Source organism: Alligator mississippiensis, chromosome 6 (genome assembly GCF_030867095.1).
Source record: "Alligator mississippiensis isolate rAllMis1 chromosome 6, rAllMis1, whole genome shotgun sequence".
NCBI lineage: Eukaryota > Metazoa > Chordata > Crocodylia > Alligatoridae > Alligator > Alligator mississippiensis.
Genome location: NC_081829.1, coordinates 72,232,716 through 72,258,933, shown reverse-complemented (window position 1 = coordinate 72,258,933; position 26,218 = coordinate 72,232,716). Strand labels below are relative to the sequence as shown.

General features: G+C 44.5%; 1 non-coding gene across 2 annotated transcripts in view; it reads right to left on the bottom strand.

The window, feature by feature from the left end:
• The window catches only part of LOC102573417 (uncharacterized), a 103,369-nt gene extending 79,787 nt beyond the window's left edge, over nucleotides 1–23,582 (bottom strand). For both annotated transcript variants that reach the window (XR_009463089.1, XR_009463090.1), the window contains exon 1: nucleotides 23,288–23,582. This is a non-coding gene — a transcript (uncharacterized LOC102573417). The remainder of the gene's footprint in view (nucleotides 1–23,287) is intronic.
• Nucleotides 23,583–26,218: the final 2,636 nt, after the last annotated feature.

Below are 26,218 nucleotides of genomic sequence, written 5' to 3'. Positions count from 1 at the left end.
CTTGCTAGCACCACTACTAAAAAAGACTTTGGGGTCATGATTGACCACAAGATGAACATGAGCCACCAATGCAATGTAGCAGTTGGCAAAGCAAACAATACTCTAGCTTGCATCCATAGATGCTTCTCAAGTAAATCTCAGGATGTCATCCTCCCGCTGTACTTGGCCTTGGTGAGGCCACAGCTGGAGTATTTCATCCAATTCTGGGTTTAGCAATTCAAGAAGGATGTCAAGAAGCTTGAGAGAGTCCACAGGAGAGTCACGCGCATGATCAGTGGGAAAGAGAACAGGCCTTATGAAGAGAGGCTAAGAGCCATGGGACTCTTCAGCCTGGAAAAGCATAGGCTCAAGGGGAAACCTGGTGGCTGCTTATAAGTACATAAAGGGTGTACATCAGGATCTGGGAGAATGTCTGTTCACCAGAGCGCCCCAAGGAAAACCAAGGACCAATGGTCATGAACTCCTCCAAGACCATTTTGGGCTGGACATAAGAAAAAATTTCTTTACTGTCCAAGCCCCCAGGACCTGGAATAGACTCCCTCTGGGAGTCACCAACTCTGGACTCATTCAAGAAATGTTTGGATACTTATCTTGCTGGGATCCTTTGACCCTAGCTGACTTCCTGCCCCTGGGGCAAGGGGCTGGACTTGATGATCTTCGAGGTCCCTTCCAGCCCTAACATCTATGAAATCTATAATTTCCCTAGCTAGATCCTAAAAACCATAGTCTTCTCCAAATGATGATGTAGCTATGCTGTGTGTGTGCACCTTCTGCATTTCTCTCTCTTTGAAAGAGCAGTGCTCTGGAGATAGAACCACAAGGTGATTAAATTTTAAAATCCCTTCATTTAGTTGGCACTTAACCTTAGGGTGTAATTTAACCAAAAAAAGGAAGAGGTTTGTTTGATTTTTTCCTGATGCAACAGAAAACTAATTGCTTTCAAATTCCTCTCCTATTCTTATGAAGTACTAAAGGCATACCATAGTATAAGGAATAGATAAACGATTACAACACATTTGGAAGGTAGTGCAAGAACTACCTAATCTGCTGTCTTTCACACAGACCAGCCATTCCCCCCACACAGAGTCCCCCAACCCACAAGATGAACCAGATGCCAGTTTTATCAGTGTTTGCCACTGCTAGAAGTCAAGGAAGTAAGTATCACTAGAGGGTGAGGTGAGAGGAATAGGGAGGGTAGGTTTGGGGACGGAGTTGGGGGAGGGGGGGCTAAAAATAGCCCCTGGCTCCTCACCCAAACCCCCCACAGACCCTGCAAACCCCCCTGATCTCACCAAACCCTTCCAGATTCCACCAAGCCCCTTGTGGACCCCACCTGCCCCACAATTTTTCCCACAGATGCTACCTGCCTCCCCCCACATCCTTCCCCATCCCTTCTTCCTGCCCCTCCACCCACCAATACTGCTCGTTCCCCTCATCCCCGATCAGTCCTGTGGATCCTGCTTACCCTCCCCTCCCCTCCACAAACCCCATATCCTCCCCATTCCATCAACCCCTGACTAGTCCTCTCATCCCAACTTAACTTAGATCGGGTGGCCAGTTTAAATGTGATCTAACCTCCCTCTAGCCCCCCAGAATGTCCGCACTTAGCCTTAGCCAAAACATTTCCAACCAGCTCAACAACCTTCATCACAGCAGGGGTTGAGGTTATATTTTAGAAAAATGGATTTTGGAAGATTCTGAAAGATAACAAAGAGAGAGCAAAGAAGAAATGAAAAGGGGGGTAGAGAATTAGAGAAGCAAGAAAAAGAACACAAGTAGGTGGCAAGGGAAATAAGGATTTAAGGGAAAAATGAAAAGTTAGGGGGAGTGAGGAACAGTACAGACTGTAAAGCTAACCAAAATAGCATTCCTGAACAAAGGTTTCACAAATAAATACATCAGCAAGTAAGAAACAAGAAACAAGTATCAAACAAATTTAGACATCAAAACAAGCTTAAATTCACACTCTTATAGTTAAATTATTACATTGAACGCTTTTATGGCACCTAATATAAAATAAATTAAATAGGTAATTTTTTACCTATATTAAATAAGTGATTTTGAATCATTTACAATTTGGCTTAGTATGGGGTGCTATCAATGACAACAGATGCGAACAAAAGCAGAAGTTTTGAAATCTGTGTTCTATTCCTGGCTCTGCAATCAATTTCTAGATAAAGCTGGACAAGCAACTAACAGTTGATCTGCAAACTCTACATAAAGTAGTTCCAAGCTAAGCTTTTTCCATCTTTTAACCTTTCAGAGAAAAATAACACTCAGGTGTATGCAGCATGTTCACCCAACAAGTAAAGCCAACATTTCACACAGCAGTCTCAAAAAAGTCTATTATGAGCCAATGATATTGGTATTAGATAAATGTTACCAAAAAACAAACAAACAAAAAATCCTTATATATAATATTTTTTTGTTACTGAACTTCCAGCTCTCTTACTAAAGTGATGTCACTATTGCACTTTTCCTCCAGTCATCTGGCCTAGACAATACATGAAACACTAGCAGAATTTAGAAGCTAGAAACACTCAAGCTACCTTTATCAATCATGAAGCAGCAGAAAGGACCCATCTCAGGCTCCCGTTTCCCTTTGCAGGTCACCTTCAATCTCAGGACCATGTTTTCCTCATCTATAAAGTGGAGATGATATTTTTCTATCTCCTAGGGGTGTTGTGAGGCTTAATTAATTAACATTTGCAAAGCACTTGATATTTCCATAACGCATGCCATATAAGGGTCGCACAGAATTGTTTTTACTATTCTGGTCTCCAGTTTTCTGTATCTGGATTACGTATACTGTTTTCAGTACCAGGATCCAAACCTTTTGGAAGATTCTTTGTGTGGCTGCCTCTCAATCTATGGCAACAGGGCCCCTTGGTGTCAACAAAGTATACACTGCCACCCTGAGGAAGATTCCTTCTACAAGCAGAGCTGTGCCCATACACCTAGCTGACATACCTATAACAGCAAATTCTAACATAGACTAAGCAAGCAGAAAGCATCTGTGGCAGTGCACCTTTGGGTGCTTGTCACTTTAAGGGCTTGAGCAGGCTGTGAGGCAGCCTTCAGCTAACAGCACAGCCAATCAGGTGGTCACATGACAGCCAGGAGGCTGTCTGATTGGAGCAGGGCTGAGCAGCCTCAGTATAAGAGCAGTCCCTGAGGAGCAGAGCTGACAGTTGCTGAAGGGATTCTGCTGAGGAAACATCACCCAGCTTGAGAGCTGCTGCTCCCAGGAACATTCAGGAGGTCAGGATAAGAACTACAGGGAAGGAGGAGATTCCTAGGGACGGTCCCAGACCCTGAAGAAATGGCTATGGGCCTAAGGAGAGCTAGGCCAGCCTAGGGAAGGGGCTTAAAGAGTGTGGGCCTACTGAGGGGCTAGGCAAGACCCTGATTAGATATGGCTGTGACTGAGGCCAGAGGCTTAGATGAACCTAGTCTAGTAAAAAGGCTGCAAGGGTATAAGATTGGTGGAGCATCAGGCAGGCCCAGTGTGAGAGGACTGCTTGATGGTGGGGCCAGGGGGGACCCCTGCTGAGTAGGAAGGTCAGCTGCTTCCGACTGATCCTTGGAAACTCGACTGGTCAATGCAAGGGGGCCAGGGCCAATAGGTTGAAGGGCATGGAAGCTCACCATGAAGGGCAGGCCAGGAGAGCTAGTGGCACCCCAACTGGCCTAAAGCTGTAGCCAGGGCCTAAAAGAGGCTGAAGGTCCCCTTGATGGGGGAGACATCACTGGTTAGAGAGGACATGGAGGTCAGTCAGCAAGCAGGCTGGTATGAAGGAGGCTGAAGTTCAGCCAGCAGATGGGAGATAGCCTATAAGGGGCCTGAAAGACTGGGCCAATGACTGAGATTTAGGGTATGAGATGGAGGCTGTAACAGAGTACCTGGGAGTGAGCAGCCTAGGAAAAACATCCAGGAGCCCAGTGAGGGAGGTATAAGACCAGGGCAGGTAAGCCTGCATTAGTCTTGGGGAATGACTGTACCTTACTGGGGTAAGATGCTGTGGTCAGGCTGCCTGTGGCGGAGGGGGGAGGGGGTCCCCAGGAAATGCAACACCAGTGCCTCCCTAGCAAAAGGCATGTATGGGGTGCTAGAAAGCCTCAGCCCTCACTGCCTTATAGGTGGCCCTGTGGAAGGGAAAGGCTAAGGGAACACACCCTGACAGAAAAGCACCAGGCTTGGGCGACAGCACAGGAGCCAGGAGGGCTCAAGGTCCAACACCTGATGAGTGAGGCCTTAAGGAGAGCGAGGCTTAGTGGGAGGCCAAGTTTCATAGATTGTAAGGGCTGGAAGGGACCTCACAAGATCATTGGGTCCAGCCACCCTGCACTAGGCAGGAAAAACAACTCAGGTCATGTGACCCCAGCAAGATGACCGTCCAGTCTTCTCTTGAAGATCTCCAGGGTAGGTGATTACGCCACCTCTGGAGGGAGCTTATTCCACAGTTGGGACACTGTAACTGTGAAGACATTTTTCCTGGTGTTAAGCCTGATACGGTCTTCCAGGAATTTGTGGCCATTATTCCTAGATTTCCCCAAGGGTGCCTTGGTGAACAGTTGTTTGCCTAGCCCTTGGTGTATTCTCTTGATGTAGTGGTAAGCTGCTACCAAGTCCCTTCTCAGCCTTCTCTTTTTTAGGCTGAAGAGTCCCAGGTCCCTCAGCTTTTCCTTGTATGGCTTGCCTTCCAAGTCTCAGATCATATGGGTGGCTCTTCTCTGGACTCTCTCAAGCTTTGCCATGTCTTTGGTGAAGTGCAGTGCCCAGAACTGGAGGCAGTACTCCAGCTGCGGTCTCACCACTTCCGAGTAAAGTGGAAGAATCACTTCCTTGGTTTTACTTGATATGAATCGATTGATGCATGCTGGAGTATTGTTTGCCTTGCTGGCTACAGCATCGCACTGATGGCTCATATTCATACTGTGGTTTATTATTACCCCTTTCAGTCATGGCGCTAATCAGTTTGGCACCACCAAGCCTGTAAGTATGTTGGACTAATCATATTTAGGGTCCAGCTATGTCCGCAGACACCTGAGGGGGCCATAGGCCAAGTTAGGGGTCCAGGCACATTGACAGACACCTGAGGCCTCAGTAGGGGGCATGTGGCCAAGCTATGTCCAAGGATGCCTGAGGCCAAGTTTGGGACAGATGCTGACTGCAGCCGAACAATGTATATTATGCCCTTGGCATCAGGACATTAAATGGGCAGCCTCCTACATTTTCTATGTTTTTTCAATACATCAAAGCATGGCAGATGCATCAGGGTGGATTGTCCTAGAGAGGTGGGCAGACCGACATTGTGACTGGCCTCAAGGATGTCATGACCCAAAGGGTATGATTTTGTGTGTGCTTTGGCCCTGCAGAATTATTTCCTGCCACATGGAGCTTTCTTTGCACGGTGCAATTCTCAGTTGCATAGAGAAAACCCCGGTGCAAAGGAGTTCCCGCCACCCGTATGTAAATTTGTACCCCACTATTGGCTGTTTCTAAATTATTCTCACATGGCGGCTAGTGATTGGCTTGCTAGCCGTATAAGAGGCTTGAGCAGTTTCCGCCCAAGTTGGAGGAGGAGAACTTCGCATCCATCTCGTGAAGAACTCTAAGCGCGCTGTGGAGCCTAACAAACTCCGCGTGTGCCTTAAAGGAGGATACAGGGGCCTGATCAACCTCTAGCCTCTCCCCGTTGCTGCCTAATCCCTCGACGTACCCTTCCCTGCGCGCTTTTGGTCGGTCCACGGAGCCTAGCAAACTTCGTGTGTGTGTATCCAGAGCTCTGTCCGGGTTGTTTCAAGAGGCTTGAGTTTTCTACGGGTCTTGTTCGTGTTTAAGAGGCTCGAGTTTTCTGCGGGTCTTGTTCGAGTTTTGTTTTCATTTTGTAACTGCAACTCAAGAAAGTTTTCCTGCCTGCACCGCGACCACCTACGGTGTAAGTAAAATAATCTTCAATCAACCTCTACGTGTCAGTGCCTAATTCTAGTTCGCCGTGCCGACCCACTTTCCCCGGCCCATGTGCCCGGGCTGCTGGCCACAGCCCCTCGGCCCCGACAAAGGATAGCCCCATGTCACAGTATCTACATGGCATTTCCTACCTAGGACCTCTCCCCACCCTCCCCTCTGCATCTTCTCAAATATATTTCTTTAGGTGTTATGCAAGGAAGGACCAAGTTTCAGAACTTCACAGGCATGTCCATACTATGTGAGGACTATACTAGGAAGCAGAGCAAGGAAGCACACTGTCCATGCTCCACACATGCTATCATGTCTGGGTGTCATGGCTGGATGTCTTCATGAAGTCAATACACTCTTCCAAGAGAGTGAATTCACTGTCCTGCTAAAGCAGCTATGCTACACTCATAGTGAGTGTGAAGCCACACTTCACTGTGGTGGTGTCCCTTCCCTCACCTCCCCAAATCCTCAGTGTAGACATGCTTTAGGTGTGCGAAATGGGGAAGATATTTTCTTTATAATCATGTGTAAAGTTAGTGTAACTCTAATTTGCTTATCTAGAATCATTCTCCCCAGGGAAATAAACAGGGATGCTATAAGGCTATGTATTTCTCAATTTGTCATTGATAAAAGTTAAAGACCATGAAATTTAAAATTAAATATAGGTTAGGGAGGAGGGAGAGACTGGCTGATATTGAGAATTTCTGCTCTGTGGGAAACTCTGAAATTTCAAAAACCATCAAACAAAAAAGCAGCACACTCCATTCCTCACTGTGAAAGAAAAATTCACGTTGAAAATTTCCCAAGGAATGGGAAATTTAAAATGTTTGTATAAAAAAACCCCAAAAAACTTAACATTTGACCATTTCTAAATAAAACTGATTAGACTATTACTCAGTGGTGTAATAGTTACTCCTACTGATGTAACACTGTTGCCTTATGATAGGCATCTTCATTATAATTCAGCTTTAAATTACTGTGTATGGAGACATCAGATTTCTTCTCCCTAAAAGACACCCATTTAATGTAGTACCCTGGCTAGATAGCAAATAAGATGGGCCTGTAAAAGAAAGAGACCTGGGGCCTCACATTGTGTTTTGTATTTACATCCAATAAAAATAAATATTGAAAAGCTACCTCAGTTACCAACAACAGGATATTGTCCTTATATTTTGTTCCCAGCCTCACCCTCAAATCTGTGTAACCTTATACAGCTCACTATCTATATATGTTCCTTTCCCCATCTGTAAATGAGGGTATTAGGGTTCTAAAGCGTTTTAACATCAACTGATAAAAAGACAACTATAAGCATTCACTATTGTTATTAAATACGAGCTAGAATGAGTCTTGCGAGGGGACATGTAGTATGCAGCTATGCAATTAAAGGTTGTATCATAGCATTAAAACCATGCACAAAGGATTTTGTTGGCAAGCTTGGAAAAAAAATCCAGAAATGCCAAGTGTTACTTAGTTTCACAATCTTAACATTTGCCTTTTGTAAAAAGAAAAAAAATAATTTCTGAAAGAGGTAACAAATCTGGGAACCTACATCATGCTTTATATAGTTATTCTCCCAACATCCCTGTGAAGCAAGTATGAATGATTATCCCTATTTTACAAATAAGGAGCAAACATTAGAAACACCTGAATCACATTCCTAATCTCATATATCTTCATCTATACCACAAAAAACACAAACCAATCTGTCTAAGTGAGCAGATTAAAGGAATACATTCTGCTCCTAGAACGTGTCAGTAGTTCTGGATGTTAATCAGTAATTTAGGATACTAGATGAGGTATTTAAAAAAGCAGTGTACACTGAACACTGGAAAAAACTATTTTTCTCACATTGTTTTTTGGAAAAATTGCTTTAGCTGCATTTCCTTCTAGTGCAAGCCAGCAGTAAGCCAAATATCTCCCACTGGGCAAAATAAAACCACGTTAGAAGTTTGTATATTCCTATTGGCTTTCACTTGATTAAAGGAAACCGCTCCATTATAAAAGCAAAATAGAACTATTCCTTGGAGTATTAAATTACAATTTTCTGTGTGTCACTATGCAAGGATTGAAAAAAATAAAGATGCAATACTCTTTTTCTGAATACTGGCTCATCAAGACCAGATTTATTGATACTTTGATTAAATTTGAATGACCTACTCTTCATCTAGCAGAGTTTCAGATTAAAAGCAGTTCAAGAAAACCTGAGCTGCAATCGCTCTTATCCCAATTCTTTTCCCTCAAGAAAAAATTATATTTTTGAACATTTTCTTTTGTAGCACTGACCTACTGTTTGAACTATCAATGCAGAAGAATAAAGCAGGTCAACATCAGAAGGTAGTCAGCAGAGGTTTAAAAAAACCCCAACCAAACAAACATATTCTACTTCTGTAATTTGATTAAAGGATAGAGAGGGAAGGAAGCTGGAAACAATGAAAATATTCAGCCGTTTGGCCTGTTACACTGTCTTCTGCAGTATGCTGTACAGACCTGGGTCTCACTAAGATCCAGAAACTTAGAGCTAACATAAGGATGCAGTAGAGTATAAAGAAAAAGAAGAGGCTTATTATTTTCATTCTCCAGTGCACATGTCAGAGTTTGAACTTAAAAACCCCTAGAAGGGCACAGGAGTCCACACATTGCAGGGATTTTTCATTAATGTAGTATCCAGGGGAAAAAATATTACAGCCAAGTCACTGATGCATGGGTTACCAAAACTATTGCTATGGAGGAAGACTTAGCTTTTAATTATGTGGTGCAAAATTACAGTAGTAAAAATGGAATTCTGTAAATGCAATCAACAGACAAGCAACTAAATTATTTATTCATTGCATTCTACTCTACCTTTGTGGACTCTGAAAGGAGGAATCAGAATAAGGTCTTGCTGAGACTTTAATAAAAGGTGCTCCATCTTTCAGGGTGCTAAAAATTTTGGCCTGATCCAGAGAAGAACCTGAACACACACTTAGCTTTAAGTATGGAAAGTAGTCCCACTGTGTCTACAGAGAATCTTTTCTTCAACATCAAAAAGCATTAGCCAGATGAGCAGCAGCCTTCCCAGAGTTTAAGGCTGCAAAGGAGTTTCTATTCTAAACAAAGCTTCAGCTCCAACAATATTATTTACAAACAAAGGTATTTTGGCATAAAAGTTAATCTAGGACAGGGCCAGAATATCTGACAAATTGGGACAGTCAGACAAAAGTCCCCAATACAGAACCCTCTAAAACAGAGTCCAACACAAGTTTTAATTCTTCCTACAAGAGTGAAAAAGGAGGACAGAGACATAGAACTCAGATTACAATTTTTCTGATATAAGTAAGAAGTTTGTAGTAAAAGAAAATAGAAAGCAGTAACTTAAATAGGTAAACATTTTTGTTAATTTTGAAAAAGGACACATTTTTTGATTTGCTTCTGGTGGGGTTTGTCAAGGGTTTTTAATTGAAAGCTGAATTTTCAAAATCAAAATTTAAAAACAGTGCTGAGCTCTACTTTTACATTCACTTTTGATGCAGGTTAATTGATTATACTTTAGTTAAAATAATAATAACTTATACCAGAACAGATCATCTACTCAGGTGGAACATTATGACAGACACTTCCTTTTTTCCTTTAGTTAATCTGTAGACCTTTGCCTTGCAGAGGTAAACCTAGAAGTGTTGAGTAAGCACTAATGGTAGAGGGGGCAGGAGATGTGTCACTGGAAAAAAGGAGAATATTTCCACTGAAATATGTTACAAACAACATGCCCGATTTAACTTAAATTCAAATCCCTCTGGTATTCAGATGGCTGGAACACCATTCTAATCCAGGAGTGGGCACTACTTGGGCTGTAAGGTGGGTTGCTGCCACAATCTTGCACAGCAGGGGGGAGGGTGAGGGGGGGGATATGGTGGGGAAGGACTGCTGGCCCTGTCCAGTGGGAGGGTTGCAATTGATCCTATTTGGCCCGCAGGCCCATCTGCCCCACACTCACCATCACGGTGCCGAGTGGAGCAGACAGGTGGGCAAGGTCTCTGTGGGGAGTGGCCAAAGACCCTCGCAGGCAGGGCATGCTTGGCCTGGTGGATGGGATGGGGCCCCAGGTGGGCACGGAGAAGCATCTGGAAGCAGGACGGCTGGGAGGGGTTGGGATCTTGGAATGGTAAAAGTACAGGGCCGGGGCCCAGGGCATAGCTGCAATCTGCTCCTTGCACATCCCTGCAACATGCACTGGTTCTGTGAGCAGAGACATGAGGGGAGTGGATCACAGCTGTAACCTGGGTCCTGGCTGCAACCTGTCACTGCCCTGTGATCCCAGCCCTGGTCCTGGCTGCTGCCCACCTTTCCTGCTCCCAGATGCTGGTCCCTGCCTGCCCATGGCCCCATCCCATCCACCTGGCCGAGCACCCTTTGCCTGCAGGGGTTACCAGAGCAATCTCTATGTAGACCCTCCCAGCACACCCACTCCATCTACTGCCCCTGGCAGTGGGTGAAGGGTGGACAGGCTGGGGTGCCCAGGTAGTGAGGCTCAGTCTGGTGGCAGTGGCAGAGACACTGGCATCGGCAGCCAGGCAGAATCAGCCACCAAGGGGACAGCCAAGAAGCCGAGTCTGGCTACGGTGCCCAGCAGTGGCAAGACCAGCCACATGTGCCATGGCCCAGGCTGCCCGCTCCGTCTGGGCCAGGCAGGGTGGATGGACCTGCTGCAGGCCAGATAAAATCCCTTGGTGGGCCATATCCAGTATTTTGCCCAGCCCTGATCCAACCTTTGTTACCCAACTTATACAGGGATGAGGTACTGGAAAAAAATAGCAATCAACTGCATTTGGGTAGTTTGGTTTCCGATGTTTCTTGAATAATGAAGAAATATAAATATTCAACAAATAGTAGTTCAGACTTTTTGTCCTTGGATTTAAAAATAAAAGGTATTTTGCATTGGGTGAAATGCAGAGATTTGATAAGCAGTTGATAGGCTCCCTCATCTGAAAACTGTTAGCTTTATGTTGTCCATTTGTAAAAGGATAGTATCATCTACGTGCTTCACAAATCACTGTGAATATTATTAATGTTTGTTAATGGTTTTGAATATAGAAAGCAGTATAATGCAAGTTATAACAGAAGGGGGAAAGTCTTTCAGTCAGAGAAATTATTTCTCCAGTCGTGCTTACAGTTCTGATTGCCTTAAATGTTATACCCCCTAGTTTAAAATACTGTTTCTGCTTTTACAATCTACTGATACTTATATGGCAGCTTAATTCCTCTTTCCCTTACATTTTGAACTGGCAGTAGCAAACACAGCCATTTAATTTACATATTGTACAGAGATCCTTTATAAGCTCAGATCCTAAAAAAGATCTTTGAAGCTAAAACTTCCCCTGGTTCCTCCAAACCCAAAAGGAAATAGTTTTGGTTGCTTGAGAAAACTATTTCCATTTCCTTCACTTTTTAAGATGAAAAAGTATTATGTCCAGTTTTGGCCACTGGACTTCAAGAGGGATGCGGAGAATCTTGAGAGGGTCCAGAGAAGGGCTACACATATGGTCAGAGGCTTGCAGGCAAGGCCCTACAAGGAGAGATTGAGGCACCTAGATCTCTTCAGCCTTCTCAAGAGAAGGCTGAGAGGTGATCTTGTGGCTGCCTATAAATTCATCACAGGAGGGCAGCAGGGAATAGGAGATTCTATATTTACTACGGCACCCCCGGAGTAAGTAGGAACAGTGGTCACAAAGTGACGGAAAGCAGATTTAGGTTGGACATAAGAAAGAACTTCACAGTAAGGGTTGCCAGAATCTGAAATGGACTTCCAAGGGAGGTGGTGATCTCCCCTACTTTGAGGGATCTTCAAGAGAAGACTGAACAAGCACCTAGCAAGGGTTGTCTGAACCCAGTGCTCTTTCCTGCCTGGGGTAGAGGGTCAGACTTGATGAACTACTGAGGTCCCTTCCAACCCTAACATCTATGAATCTTTGATTTGACATCTGAAGGTAGTAAGATAAATAAATCCCATGTCTTCCAAATGTAATGGGTGGCTAGGACATCATAAAATATGCTCCTGGCTTAATTTGGTGGTAGGGAATGAAGAGAAAAACTAAGCAACTGAAAAAGAGTCTGACAGATAATGCTCTGTAGGCTTTTGTAAATTGTAGTAGGCCCCAATGATTCTCCACTCCCTTTGTCATACCAGAGATGGGGAGGTAGTTCTATTAGTCTGGAGTTAGGCAGAAGACAGGGCAGGATGGCATCTTGACTACCCCATTTAGAGACATGAGCTTTCGTAGGCTTTTGTCGGATACTATGACTGAACTTGCAGAGAATGTGGGTACTAAACAGAAAGGAATAAAAAGTCATTTAAATACAAAGGATAGGGAAAAGGAAGGGAGCACTACTGACAGAGGCACAGGTGGGTTGAAAAGATCAAATGGGATAAACAAAGTAGTTAACCCATTAAGGGACACAGGCATTATAAAAGTTAGTTAAGTTATATTGGTTACAAAAAACCAAAAAAAAAGAGCATACTCTCCCTTTCTAGCTTGACTAAATGCCTAGCAGAAATGGTTGGACCTGTCTAAAACTGACTGCAAGATTAACAAAAATTGTATAAACCTCCAGTTTCTGTGGGTCATTGTATCTTATATTTTATGACACTTTTGTCCCATCCTATCCAGTCCACAAAGGCAGGAGAGGATGTGTCCCAGGAATGCATCAAGTTCCAATTATAACTGCATTTAAGAACAAGGCTGTTGGGCAAAGATGAAGAGGAAAGAGAAAAAATGGCTAATTTCTTAATTGTTAAGTTTAAATTATGAGAAGTTTCGGAAATCAAGATGAAGGTCAAAGTTAACTGTTATACACCATTTGTAATATTCAGAATGAAGCAACTACCCATCTACCAATATTCTTCCCAAATTATGCTTGTATCTACCTTCTAGAGAGGGCTTCATGCAGAGAAGCAAAAGTCCTTCTTTTTGTTTTGTTTTTCTTTTTTGATGCAGAGCACCACCTAAAGGATATGAACTGTGAGTTCATGGACTTACACCAGTAGTACAATTTATTTGTACAGAGATTAAGTGGATTTAGAAAAAAAAGTTCAAAAACAGCAAGATCAAACCTCCAGAAAACCCATCAGGAGCAAAAGAAAAAATCACATATGCAAGAAAACTGTGGACCCCATCTTTTTAAGATTTCACTGCATGTTGCAATATTTGGAAAAGGTAAACTTTTCATTATTATGAAGTACAGCTGTCCAGCTGGAAACAGATGCACTGGCAATCTGACAGTTCAACCATATATAGTCCTGTCTCCAGCTGAGCAATACGAGAAATACTGAGCCAGTTTTCCTGATGAAGAGAGTAGTCTGACCATGAAACAAGCTTAAAGACTAGACTGAGTTTTACTCAGTGTACAAATGATCCTGTTATGAAGAAAAGTAATAATGTAGGTAATTTCATGAAACATTCTTTGCTGCTGACATGGCAGATGAATGGCCCTGACCAAGGGGAAGGATGGGGAAGTTATTGCACCAATTTTTATCAGCATTTTTAGTCACTTAAAAGAGGCTCCATTTGGAGAGAGAGTGAGCTAGAGCCCTGAGACTGTTCCAGCAGGGTATAGGTGACTGGTCCTGCACAGTCACACAAGCATCAGGGCGTTTTAAACTAAATTTTATGCCGCTGCTGTACCCACACATTCTAATTCACAATCTGTGCAGTTCAACTCAACCAAAGGTCCAAAACATTAACTAACCCCTTTGCACTGTTAAATGATCTCAAAGGCCATGTCTAGACAGGCACAGCTGTGCAGTATGTGCACATACTGCACATTTAGGTGTTCACCAGTCTGCAAGGTAGCAACACAGGGATGGGGGGAGGGTTGACCCCAAGAGATCCCTCCAGCTGCCTGCCAGCCCCAACCCACAGAATCGTCCCTGCTGCAGCCCCGGAGAGACCCTCAGGACTCCAGGTAAGGTTACTAGGACCAGTCCAGTGCTCTCCTACCCCACCTAGTGCCTCTCCTACCCCACCTGGGGTAATTTGCCACATGGTAGAGGGTGCGTGGCACAGGCATTCCCTAGGGATAACTAACAGCAGCAAAGGTGTCCCACTGCTTGTTGTCCCTGGGGAAATAAATGCCCATGCTCATGTGGATGCAACCAAAGAGGTCAAAGCATTTACTCTCACCAAGCCAAGTTATTTTTCCCCTTAAAAGAAAGGAAAGAGAACGAACATTACGTGCAAAAACCCATGTAGAATCAATACTGACATTACCTATGTCAAATATTCTGTATGGGACAGACTGTGAACAGGTCCTACACAAGAGCACAGAAGTGTGTGCTTACATGTCCCGAGCATATTGCCTGCACTATTTTTTTTTCTGGGACAAAGCATGCCTGATCCACCTCCTCCTCCTAAAGCAGCAGATGTATGTGAGCCATGCTGTTACACATATGTACATATATAATAGAAACATATGTTATTTGTGAGAAAATATGGTACTGCTTAATGCAAGAAACTTAACTTCAAGCTTTGAGTTCTCAATACTTCACATACCAAGTTGTAGGGGGAGTTGTTGTTTTTTTATTTTTTTACATTTTTCAAACAGAATGTTAATTGTGTAACCAATAACAAAGTTACATCAGTACTGTAACAAGGGCCTCCATGGAACTACGTCAAGATGAAATGATCAATATCACTGCAAAAACCTCATTATGGTATCAAAATGAAATCAAGTAAGATCAATGCAAGTTATTACTTATATGAACATAAAACTCAATTCAAAAGTACATTCAAATGCTAGTTTCAAACATATTAAATACATGGAAAATTTTATTTCAGCTGCATCTATTCAGGCCATATTAGCACATATGACTTTCTACTTGTTTCACAACTACTTTACCTGTTGCTTTGAAGGACGTACTTCATCAACATTGAGTGTATGAGACTGATTTGGGCTTGAAAAACTCACTGCTAACTGACAAACGAGGGACTGAAATCCACCTAATTCTTTTAGCTTTACAATCATAAAAGCTAGCCTTCTAAATATGCACCGAAGCAGAGTTGTTTTTCTGAGTTCACAGACTGACCGCTCCCATGCCTTTATTGTCTACTCAGCCCTACTATGAAATCAATATGAGATTCTAGCCATTTCCATTGTCCTTATTCAGAGGGTTGTGGGCAGTGTAAAATTGACAACATTTATATCTATTTCATTCTGTTAAGGGAGGCCAAGAGTCCCAGTAGAGATACAGATTGGTGCTCTTTGCAGATGAGGAAGAACCACAAAACAGGAAGGAAAAAATGAAAAAAGCAAAAGCTAGTCTTACTCATCTTAACAGTTAATAAAGGGTCTAGAAAACAGTAGACTAGCAGAAGGCCTTTTTCACCCTCTAAAATTCAGCCAATTCTGAAACAGAAAGCAGGAGAGAAAATCTCCTTTTTTCCTCTGACAGAAAAGTGGATTTGTGATTTATTGAATAGCTTCTAGTCAGAATTTGATACAAAAAAAATGAATGGGGTTTATGGGAAGTCAAATATATGATTCCTGGCCTATTCCCTCCCCGCCCCCCCGCCCGCTTAATAACGCTACTGATTTTGATTACCTCACCACTCTGCACTTAGACAAGTGATCATCAGATTTTATAAATAATTAAAATTATCTCACATTTGAAATACAGTAATTGCCAAATTGGATTAGATTAGTGGTCCCCTTCCTCTGATATCTCTATCTCTAACAGAGGTCAGTATCAATTGTTTCTGAGAAAGATTCAGTATATCCATATAGTGGACACTTCAGAATAACCTGTATAAACTACCCACTGAAGGAATTTTCCGTTTAACCCAAAATGTATGAGGTTGATTCCTGCCCTGAGGAAAAAGTCTGTCTATCTCTCTCTCTCCCTCCCTCACTCTCTTCCCAAGCCCTATATTACGTTTGTACTTTCTTTTGTAACTTTGAATATTCTTTTTTACCCATAAAAATGTCATGTCTTTTTTAATTCTGTTAAGTGCTTAACCCCAATAATATTCTGTGAAACTGGTTGTGAATTGTGAGAAAAAGCATTTGCTTTTATCAGTTTTGAATGTGCAAATGTTCCTTTTGTTTTTGTATAATAAGAATTATTTTGTCACCTTTAAGTTTGGCCACCGCATTCCTTACCTCCTTTTGAAGATAGTTAATAAATGTGTTGCACAAGACCAATTGTAAACTTTTTATTTCTAGTGATTGTTTCCTCTCCCTCAATTACATCCTAATCCAGAATAATACCTTGACTCTTCCACACAGTGACAATTTAGTTTCTGTAATAACTTGCATGCATTGAGAATAGCTTCTAAAAGTCAAGACAAATTGTGTCATAGGGTTCATTTTTAGCCACTATTTTATTTATATGTTCAAAGAATTCAAAGGTTATCAAGACATTTTTTTTTGGAAGAAGGCACATGAGTTAATTACCATTTATCATGATTCTCCAGTAGCTACTGGCCAGCTGAACTTGTTACAGCAGTGTGAGTACATAATATCTCAAAAAGTAGTGTCATTGAGGCAGGCTGTCATTTTCCAATGAGCCAGTGACTTCAAACTAATCCCCCTTCATACAGAGGCATTGCCTATGCTAGGGACCCCTCTACACATGCAAAGGGGGCCTTACACATGTAAAGGTGCAATGGAATCTAATGTGTAATCCATACAATTGCACCTTCTGCCATGCCACGTGTGCATGGCAGGAGGTGCGACTGTGGGATTGCACATTAGATCTCATTGTGCCTTATTGCTGATGCGGCTCCCAGCTGCATGGGAGACACTTTTACATGTGCAAATGAAAGTGAAATAGAGACCAGATATAAAGTTAGTATACATTTTTGAGGTCTAAGGTTGGAGCTGTTCATCATGTTTTAAGTCCTTTGCACATGAAGTTGGTCTCAATTTCAGAGTTACAATACTTGTAACATGTAGAGGGGGGTCTAGAAAGAAATATTTCAGCAAAGCATTCCTAGTGCAAGCATAAGAAATATACTCTTTCTTACTAAAAAACATGCGCTTACTTTGGTCCGCAAGCTAACACACACTGCACCAATATACAAGGATAGTTTTGCCAGTCTAAATGCATTTAGAGCACAGCTTTGGTTAGCAGAGCCACCTCTAACAAAGGTAGGTTTGCAAAAGTTTCCGAAGTAGACAAGGGCAGAGCCAGATCTATATTGAGCCTTGGCACAACTGGGGAGTCTATGAGCATGAAGATATTTGAGTTGCTATTAACCCAAACTGGGAGCTGGTGTCCATGCTTCTCACATCTTTTGGACCAAGAGTGAGTGATGATGGTGGCTAAGGAACAAAGAAAGTAGCAATTCCCAGTGGTTATTCTCCAGTTAAATATGACTTTTCCATCAAAAAAGAAATTTCTGATTTAAATTAAAAGATGTTATATTGAGGTTAGACAAAAAATATCAGCAAGATGATGCTTGGTTCTCAACATTTTTAGACTTAAGACACCTCTGGATACTCAAGACACCCTTGGATAAACTCAAGGCACCCCTCAGCTCTTAGTTGTTACTTTTGCTGCAAAGAACTTAAAAAGACTACAAAAATGGCTTTCTGCTTGAAATCTTTGAACTTATCTTGTGAATCATGTTTGCAAATCTAACAGTGCTAACATTATATGTCGCCCCACAGAATGCTCAAAAGGATCTCAATCTGAGAATCACTGGCCTTAAGATATTGTCAATACAGTGGCCAAACAGATCTCATATGGAGAGTACTGCATGACCTTGAAGAATGCAGTAATGGACATGATCTGGGCAAAATAACATAGGACAAAGTGTATAGTCACTTGCTAATCATATGAATTTCTGCTATCAGATGGAAGCAAAAGCAGCAAATGAGGAGAAAGATGTGTGTATTAGTAGATCATAGGTGGCTAATAACATATTGCAACTCAGTAAAAACACATTGTATTCTACGGTGCATCAGAAACCAAAGATTCAGCAGAGCGTATGAGGTTTTAATGGCTTGCTACAAGATCCTGTCAAGACATTATCTGGAATACTGTGTTCTATTCAGGACACTTATGTCCAGGAATGATGAATTCATCTTTGGAAAGATATAGAAAAGGTCTATTATAGTGACCAGGGAATGAGGGGGACACAAGAGAAGACAAAAAGACCCTGATTTGTGTAGCCTAATATAAAGATGATTGAGAAGGTGGTCTGATTGTTTTTTAGAGATATGGAGAGGAGGTCCAAGCTAAAAGACAATGTTGGCACAGAAAGAAATGGATCTAAACTGGCCAGGAAAAAAACTTAGTCTAGAAACGGTTTCTTATCATTAATAATTCTGGAAGTACCTTCCAATAGTAGTGGAAGTGGAAATCACAAGTGTTCCTAGATGGAGTGGTTTATGAAAGGGATTATCAGGCAAGCACGCCTGAAACTCCACGGAACTGGATTCATTGACCCAGGAAGATTTGGGGTAACTTATGTTCCTATAAAAACCAAACAAAAAAGAAAGAAAACAGAAGACCCATAGCTACTCCATTTCCCTTCCTGCTACCCTTCCCCCCCAAACAGCAACTGGCTCTGATATGGCTGGGAAAAAACGCTGATCTTCAGGAAAAAATGAGTGTCAAGCTTTAACCCGCAGTGGTTGGGTTAAGCTTACACAGTGTCTACACATGTGCAGCAAGGCTGTTCCCATGTTCTGTAATTACAGCGCATCGCAACAAGCTCAATTAATTGAGTCTGTTGGAGTGTGGTAATTACCAGTGTCATGTGTATCAGCATCTCTGTGCTGAAAAATGGTGGCATAAGCACTTTAACTAAAGCTCACTCGACGAGCTTTAGTTAAAGTACCTCCGCTGTCATTTTTCAACATGAGGACCCTGATACATGTGATGCTTTGAGCACTTTAATTAGAGAGGCTTTTGGAGCTGCTCTAATTAAAGCACCTTCCCCATCCCCCACTCCCTGAGAACATATTTAAACACACTTACAGTCTATTTTATTAACAAAGCAAGCTAGAAACTTATTTCTGTCTTCAGATCAAGAGAGTTAATCAGAAGCTAGATACTGCACTAAAAGACCAAGGGCCTGTTATAGTATTGCAACTCGAAAGTATTCGCGTAGCAACCAGACCAGCGTGTTTTCTCTCCCAAGGAAGCTCCCCCCCGCCCCGGCTCTCTCTCATGAGTGGATTCTGAATATCACCAAGGCTTTCTTTCTTTAAAGTTACTGCCACACACTACTATAGGGTTACCATACATCTGTGTTTTCCCAGACAGGTTCTCTTTTTGGGTCCTCCCATCTCCGTCTGAGTGGTTTTTTAGAATATCAACAAATGTCCAGGATTTTGCTCTGCTCAGCATCAAAGTTTATCCCAGCACTTCCTGGCTTGCCGCAGCAAGGAGCTGCTTGGGATTAGAGGGAGTGGGGGAGGGCGATTGGAGGCCAGGGCATCACATGCATCTGTGCACGTGCCCTGGCAGCTGCAGGCAGGTAAGTCGGTGGGGGGCGGGGGTTAGACAGCCAGGGCTTGAGGACTGTCCAGGGTGGCTCTGTGTGTGTATAGGGGGATGCAGGGGGGCGGGTGCCTGCCAACATGGGCTGCAGCAGGGCAGGGCAGCAGAGGAAGTGCCTGCCCCTCCAGCAGGGGAAGGGGGTGGGGGGGGTCCTTTGGGGTGGGAGGCAACAGGGAGCTGTGTGGGCAGCAGGGCTGGGGGGCAGGGGACTGCAGGTTAGGAGTGATAGACACCAGTAAGGCTGAAGTGGAGCAAGGAGCTGCGGGTCAGGAGGGGCACCGGCAGGGCTGGGGGGCTGTAGGTTGGGAGTGAGGCGTACCAGGGGGCAACGTTCCCTCTAAACTGTGCACCGTGCCATGCAGGCACTCTCATGCCACGCTGCCAGGTGCTCCTGCACACGCCACCCAGCTTAGAGGGAATGCTGCCAGCGGGTGAAGGGACTGTGGGTCAGGAGCATGGGGCATAGGCAGGGCCAGGGTGATGAAGGTCGGGAGTGAGGGGTGTCAGAAGGAACAGGAGGGTTGAGAGTGAGGGGCACCAGCATAGCCCAGGGGGTGGGGTATTGTGGTTTGGGAGTGAGGGGCGGGGGTAGGGCATAGGCATATCACTGCCCCCTCCCCCAGTCATATTACACCCTGCCCCCCAACAGGTGTCCTCTTTTTTTAAACTGGAACTACGGTAACCCTAGGCAGTAATTGACCTTAACTACAGTTTTCATTCCCCAGCCCCATGGCATTTTTCCCAGTTTTGCTGAAGTGTATAACTTGTTTTAAACCCTGAGAGCACATAGTATTTAAAAACAGAAAGTGAAGTGGTTGGTTCACGATAAACATCAACATAGTCAACAAAAGCAACAGTCTTGGACATTGCTCATTTACACATGTGTAAAATGCCGGCAAGAAACTGTGATGTTGGCACCTGATGTAAAGTCTGCTCTTAAAGTGTATGACTGCAACTGATCCCCAAAGCAGCATCCTTCTGGTACATTAATCTCCAAGCATTCCATACACCAACTTTATGATGTCAAGCACCAAAGAACAACGTGCAATGCAAAAGGAGACTACAGACAGTGAGGAGGGCATATTCACATTACCACAGATAGGGACCAGTTGTCAAACAGTGAATTATACGTCATTTACAGCACACTGAGCAATGTTGCAGTCAGCCAACTCTGCCCTGCTCATCTCTTATATGTCATCAAGAAACATGCAGTGCTAGGCTTTTAAGATTTTGAAAGATAACATTGAACCTGTTGCTGAAGTTGACAAACCAGATGGGATTGTCATTTACACAAGTCACTGAGCCCTGGATTGATTGTATCAAACAGTAGCATCAATATAGTCTGAGCAGTTAACAAGTGACTGCACACACACATTACAGTACTTGTATACTGCTTTCTGATCAATGATTTTCCATTTGGATTTCAAACATAACTTGATCCAGACCTTTAGTGGCCCAACATTCATTACACTTCATCCTCATATCCCAAATTGTGATGGTGATATGGTGCCCTTTCTCCTCCTCTTTGTCAGCACATCAAATGCAATAATTTATTTAGCCAGAACACTAGCCACAATATTAAAAGAACTACTGAAAGCATCTGAAGAACAGTCCTTTGAGACAGTTGTAAGTCCCCATTATCCAGATATATTGGGAATACCTCGAAAATGCCATTGTAATAGCACCAAGTGTGCCTTTGTTAACAGCAGACTCATATATAGAAGGCATCACATGTGTAAACTGCCCTTCAATTTCCATCTCAGAGTCAAAGCCAATGAAATAACCAATAAAAACTACTTTTGTTCACAGCAGTTTGACCTCCAGCTTTCTTTTTTCCCTGTAACATCTATGCTTGATCTCTACCAAAAAAGTCTTTCTACTGGCTTGTGGATAGATACAACTGCTTCTAAACTCATACAAGCTGCTGTATGTTTTATAATGGCTTATCTGCTACACTCCAGGTCTTAAGCAAGTGGGTCTGAGAGAAAGACTATAGATAGATCATGAATATGTTCTCCTCACTGCTTTCCTTTTATATTTCGTCCTTTTTATGTGACTGGCTTGTTTGTTTGTTTTTGGTTCCTTTATGTTATAGCCATTGTGTTGAATACAAATGAGACAATAATCAGTGCCATCATTCTTGTTTTTAAACTGGGTATATTCAGTAGATCACTTTTGATTATGTTTCCTCTAATATATCTGGGCTCATCCATTTCTTTTAGACACCACCCAAACTTTCACTAATTTATAACTGCATTTCTTGACTGAACTGACAAGTTACTAAAGTTACAAACCACATACATCACTTTCATTAAAAATAATGCCCCCTTATTTTGTTCAGTCATTTTATTTATATGACATAATGCATTATAGTACTTACAGTCTTAACCTACAAAATATAGCATTTGGAGGGGTTCTTTTTTGTTGTGGTTGCCAGTATTTTAAAACATTTGGAAAACCAAAACTTTTGCAGTATTTCCCACTTTTACTTTTTCATACAATAAGATTTAAATACAAAATACTAGGAAACACTTACTAAAAATATTATAAAAATGTTGTTTGCTCAATATAAATGTTATTTATGCACAAACTTATGCAAAACCTGTTCAAATGTACCAATAAATAATTAGTAAAATGTAGAGAGCTTAACTAATGTAACATACATCTAAATATTTATACTAAAACTGTAAGATGAAAGTAATCATCTTATAGGGCTATACTGGTCTAAAACTCAAATTTCCCGATTAGGGAAGTGATGGCAGTCATGCAAATAAACATCTCTAAAAATAGGTGTCATGTTCAGTTGCTGCTGTAATGTTTTCATACAAAATACCGGTTCATCTTATTTGATTTGCAGGCATCAAGGACTATTTAAAATTATTCGACTGAGAAGTAGACAAAAATCTTCCCCACGGAAAGTTTACCAAATTTTAAAAGACTGAAGTAGAGGATTAAGAGAGTCGACACAGATTAGGTACAGAATTTTCCTGTTTCTTTTGAGAGAGAAAAATCTTCTTATTGGGAGTTGCAGTTGTAGTCAAGTTTTCAGCTGCTCTGCAGATCAGAGAACTTGATTTTGCATGCACACTCTCCAGGATGGAGAGAGGAATTTAACCTGCCTTCGTTGTTTTCATTTTATCTACAACCATTGACATGTGGCAAAAGAGAGGGATGATTTTACATACCAAACATACTCCTTATATTCATTGTCAGCCACTTGTGCAGCTGCAAGAAATGTCACAGGATAACAGTTTGCTACATATTTTGTACTCTAAAACTACTTTGTATTTCAATTGCAAGAGAAAAATATTCTGTTCTGCATTACAAGAAATAAGGGCAGCTATATAGCTTGAAAAGAAAGGAGGTACTTTGGATCTGACCCCCCTGGCCCTTTTTTTTTTCCCCCTAGTGAAAACTATAAATTCAGCACTAGGATACATAATTCGACAGCTCTCCCAGCAGAATCCAGGGGAGCGCTCCAGATGATGCATGGCTACTCTCTAGATTCAGATGACAAATCTCAGCTGAGCAGGTGCCACGGGGCTCTCGCCTTCCTTCCGAGATCCCTTCCTAGGCTGCGGATTCATTCCCCAGCCCCGATGACTCCGGGGGAAGCAGGGCGAGTGCTAATGCGTTGTTGCACATTTCACATCCTACAAGTGACCTGCAAGTTGGGGGGGAAGGGGGTCTGATGGCTTTGCAGTCCCGATGCTGTTGCCAGTGTCGGCGGCTAGAGAAGGCAGCCCCGCTCGGCCGGGACAGGCAGGGCGAGCCGGAGCCCGGGGCACCCAGGAGCTGCCAGCCCAGCAAGTCCCCCCCCTGAGCCTGCCCAGCCCCCGCCTCACCTCCTCCGGAGCCGTGGGGCGCCCCGCTCCCGGGCGGCGGGTCCGGGCTGCAGCCGGCGCTTCAGCCCACGGTGCCGGGGCTGGGGATGCGGCCGGCGGCCGAGGCTGCTCGGGAGAAGAAGCGCATCGGCAGCCGCCGCTCCATGGCTGGGTCCTCAGCGCCGGCGGCCGGGAAGGACGGAGCGGGCGGGCGGCGCGGGGACTCCTCCTCGCGGAGTCCGGCGGGGACTGCATCGGGGAGCGGGGAGGCGGGCCCGGCCGCCCGGCGAGGGGGCCGCGCTGCCCCGCCAGGTCCGCCCGGGGCGGGGCCTGCGCAGGTGGCTCCGCTCCCTGCGCCGCGGCGGGGGCAGAAGCGGTGGCGGGACCCGGGGCAGCCCCTGCGCCCCCCCCCCCGCCCCCGCCGCTGGTGCTGGTGCGGGGAGAGGGAGGCTGCGGCGAGCGCGCCTGGAGCGGGGTCTCCGCGCAGCCCTCGGGCACCTCGCGGCAGCAGGCGGAGGCTCGGGCTTCGCCCCCCATGCCCGCACTGCAGGGCCCGTGCCCAGAGGACACCGCCGGGGGGTTGGGGTCCACGTCCTTTCCTCCGCCTCCTGAAGGCTCAGGACAAGGGAGTGGTGTCTTAACCTGCCGGGTGTGTGTGTCCAGGAAGGCAGTTTTCCTGAGCCGCCTCAAGGGAGAACTGCTCTTCTGGCGTGGATCAGGTGCCCACTTTATGGAAATGGGAGTCTCCTTCCTTGCTTGCCCCGAGGGCCGGACGGCTGAGGGCAAGCACAACGCGGCAGCATCCGAACCCCAACCCTCTGGGCTTGGGCCTGCAGGTAGGATGCCCACCAAAGGATTTGGAAACATCATAGATTCATAGATGTTAGGGCCGGAAGGGACCTCAATAGATCATCGAGTCCAACCCCCTGCATAGGTAGGAAAGAGCGCTGGGTTTAGATGACCTCAGTTAGATGCCTATCTAACCTCCTCTTGAAGACCCCCAGGGTAGGGGAGAGCACCACCTCCCTTGGGAGCCCGTTCCAGACCTTGGCCACTCGAACTGTGAAGAAGTTCTTCCTAATGTCCAGTCTAAATCTGCTCTCTGCTAGCTTGTGGTCATTATTTCTTGTAACCCCCAGGGGCGCCTTGGTGAATAAAACCTCACCAATTCCCTTCTGTGCCCCTGTGATGAACTTATAGGCAGCCACAAGGTCGCCTCTCAACCTTCTCTTGCGGAGGCTGAAAAGATCCAGTTTCTCTAGTCTCTCCTCGTAGGGCTTGGTCTGCAGGCCCTTAATCATACGAGTGGCCCTTCTCTGGACCCCCTCCAGGTTATCCACATCCTTCTTGAATTGCGGCACCCAGAATTGCACGCAGTACTCCAACTGCGGTCTGACCAGCGCCCAATAGAGGGGAAGTATCACCTCCTTGGACCTATTCGTCATGCATCTGCTGATGCAGGATAAAGTGCCATTGGCTTTTCTGATGGCTTCGTCACACTGCCGACTCATGTTCATCTTGGAGTCCACTAGGACTCCAAGATCCCTTTCCACTTCCGTGCCACCCAGCAGGTCATTCCCTAGGCAGTAGGTGTGCTGGACATTTTTCGTCCCTAGCTGCAGCTCTTTGCATTTCTCCTTGTTGAACTGCATTCTGTTGTTTTCTGCCCATTTGTCCAACCTGTCCAGGTCTGCTTGCGGCTGTTCCCTGCCCTCCGGCGTGTCCACTTCTCCCCATAGTTTTGTGTCATCTGCAAACTTGGACAGAGTACACTTCACTCCCTTGTCCAAGTCGCTGATGAAGACATTAAAGAGTATTGGTCCAAGGACTGAGCCCTGCGGGACCCCACTGCCCACTCCCTTCCAGGTTGAAGCCGACCCATCCACTACGACTCTCTGGGTGTGACCCTCCAGCCAATTCGCCACCCACCGGACTGTGTAGTCATCCAAGTCACAGCCTCTTAACTTGTTCACCAGTATGGGGTGGGATACCATATCGAAGGCCTTCCTGAAGTCTAAGTATACAACATCCACCCCTCCTCCTGTGTCCAGGCATTTTGTAACCTGGTCATAAAAAGAGACTAGATTGGTCAGGCACGACCTGAAGCCCCGGGTGCGGGTGGAGGATGTACGGCCACTTAATGGCTCTGGACTCTTGGATTTGGAATTAGTTTTGGCTAATGTGGCCTCGGATACAAATTAAAAAAAAAATGCGGCCAAAAAAAGCCCTGGCAAACCCTCTCAGATGGGTGCTCTGCAGGCCCTGCTACTCCAGACCCTGATGCTCCCAGGAGCCATTCAGTCCCAGCTGATTGCCACCCCGGCCATTCCCTCGGTTTCACTGGCGCACTTCCTGAGCACTGGTTTCTGTCTGGGAATGAGATGTAAGAGCACAGCTGCCGAAGGCACTCGCTGCCATTTTTTCAGTCACCCGAATCCCCATTAACTCGACTGCATCATTTCCAAGAGCCCCAATGTTGTGGGCACCTAGGTTTACAAATTGCTTTCTGGGGGGGACACAGGACAGCAGAAGCTTTCAAGAGTTTTCACAAAGGAGTGCTCGTGACTTTGCCTAACACAGTGATTCTCAGCCAGGATGCCAGGGACAGATTAAGTGCAGGCTCAGGCTTGTCTGAGCCTGGACGATCCCCCATCTCCAGTTGCTGCCAGGCCCCTCTGCAAGGAAGCAAGCATTGTATTCTATAAATTTGTTTTTGAGATTAGGTGCCACGCAATTCACAAAAGTTGTGGGCCAGTGCCACAAGTCTAATGAGGGATGCCTCCAGTCCAAAAAGGCCGAGAACCCTTGGCAGATCTAAATGAAGTAATAAGGAATCCATAGACATTTACCCATCTAAGTTCCCCGACTTTTAAGCATGCCTTTGGGTGTTCTTAGATCAGTCCTCTTAATGGAGAGAACTACATATGGCTTTTTCTCCAAATCATGGGACTC